Below are 2,182 nucleotides of genomic sequence, written 5' to 3' on the forward strand. Positions count from 1 at the left end.
TGTGAATCTTTAGCCCCAACCCCATGTACCAGAATCAGAATATCCATTCATGGGATTTGATCATCTGTATTTTCAACAGAAGACATGGGAAGGAGATGCAACTGGGAAAGGCAGGGGATGCAGTCTTCAAGTTTTCTACCCACTTATTCATAAAAAATAAACAATAATTGGAAGGATATGCATAGCTTATCTGTTTAGTCTCATGATCAACTGCATTCTGTCTTTTATAAGAGAAAATAGGTGTAGGAGTGCAGGGGGTACATTCATTCATTACCTAACCAATTAATTGGTCCTATAGCCTTGATAGTTATTTAAAAAATACGTAAGCAACAGTTTAGTCCATTTTAAGCTTTGAAAAATCTTTAATTCGGGGGAGGAGCACCCAGGTGGCTCAGTCAGCTGAGCATCTTCCTTCAGCTCAGATCTTGATCTTAAGGTTCTGGAATGGAGCCTCGCATCAGGCTCCCTGCTCCATGGGGAACCTGTTTCTCCCTCTCCCTCTGCCTGCCACTCTGCCTGCTTGTGCTCTTCCTCTCTCTGTCAAATAAATAAATAAAATCTTTTTAAAAATCTTTAACTTTGAAATTAAAAAATATGACATGTTTCTATAAAAATTCAAACAAAACTGATGAAAATTATCATGGACAATCCCCTTTTGCCCAACTCCTCTATTTCCATTTCCTAGGGCTTATAATTCATTCAGTGTTTATCCTTTCAGAATCCTGTTTCTTTTCATCTCCAAGGAATTTCTATGAGGACTTCATTTTACAAGGTCTTCCTACACTCTCCATACTTACATTTTCCTGCAGATGCTAGATTAATTGCATGATAAGACTCATTCAATAGAGCTTTTTTCAATGTTGGCTTTGGGCCAAATTCTGATGGTACATGACTGGTGTCCCAGGAAGGAATGGCAGTGAGTTGGGCTAGAAAGCAAGTCACAATTTCTCATTTGCTTCTTCCTTTTTGTTTCATGCTCTTTTATCAACCCAGAATTTACTTGTTAAGCCCTAAAGATTTTCTGCTCTCTCAGGTACCTTTCTGTTCTTCCCTTCCCCTTTCCATTTATCTCTATTCTCTTCCTTTTGATTTGATTGATTTTGATGATGTAGATGAACTTAACATTTTCTCCTTAGCATTGTCATCTCATCCAAAAACCTTTTTCCATGACACTTTCAATCACTTTCCATTTTCACTTTCACTGCTGTGCCTCGTCTTCTGAAAATGTTTTCTGGAAAGGTGTTTTACAACTGCCATACACATTCATAGTAACTTTAACTAGTAGCCTTTTATTGCAAATCAAGGCACATGCCATCATTGTTTTGTCTACTTTTCATTCCATTTGCCTCTTGAAATAATAAATATTATCATAGTCATCTTTTCCATCTATGTAAAGTTTAGTAAACTGTAGACTACCCTTTATAACTTGTTGTTTATAACTTTACATTTTTCTTTCAGTGACTGTGACTTTCTTTTCCATGTTACCATCTGCTGTACTTTGTTCTTCCTCATTTTTTGAAAAGTTATTTCTGTCCTCTCCTACCATGTAATGAAGCTTTTAAACCCAGCCAATATATTGCTTTGCTCACCTACCTTTGAAATACAAAAATATTTACCTGTGGAATAAATCTGCATGGTTAAACCTAGTACTTGATCAATTGAGAAATGCTGGCTTTCTTCTGTCAGTTTACCTTCTGCAGTAAGAAACTACAAAATGGATGTAAAGGGAAATATGCATCAGAAACTGTTTAAATCATTTTTTTCTGAGCTCTAAAATGCTTCTCTGTTCATATCTTTTCTTTCTTCCTCTTCCTTCTTATAATGTAGATTAAGAATAGTTACTTGTACCCCTTATTAAAACTTACTACTTCTTGCTATTATTTCCCAAATCCTGTGATTTGTGATCCCAGGGTGTTTTTATTTTGTATTGTATTTTTGTAATTGAAATATAGTTGACATACATCCATAATGTTTTTGAAATGGACATATTTCTGGTCTCTGTTGGAAACTGACAGTAGGATAGGATTAGCAATGAAAATGCCACCAAAGAGGGAAAGGGGGAGAAAAGAATAAAATAAGGAGCAAGAGGGTAGCTTAATGGAAATATGTGTAAAATTACAAACCAAGAATATGACAGTATCATTAGTTTGTTGTTGTTGTTGTTGTTTATATAAGACCAGGG

The 2,182-nt window shown here is 35.6% G+C and overlaps 1 long non-coding RNA gene across 1 annotated transcript; it reads right to left on the minus strand.

Annotated features, from left to right (window-relative positions):
• Window positions 1–342: 342 nt before the first annotated feature.
• On the minus strand, window positions 343–1,714 carry LOC140621838 (uncharacterized). The gene is made up of 2 exons (XR_012021564.1): window positions 1,617–1,714; window positions 343–537 (listed from the first exon to the last, which is right to left on the minus strand). It is a non-coding gene; the product is annotated as an uncharacterized lncRNA (long non-coding RNA).
• Between the last annotated feature and the right edge of the window lie 468 nt (window positions 1,715–2,182).

The sequence above is a fragment of the Canis lupus genome, chromosome 30 (genome assembly GCF_048164855.1).
Source record: "Canis lupus baileyi chromosome 30, mCanLup2.hap1, whole genome shotgun sequence".
Lineage (NCBI taxonomy): Eukaryota > Metazoa > Chordata > Mammalia > Carnivora > Canidae > Canis > Canis lupus.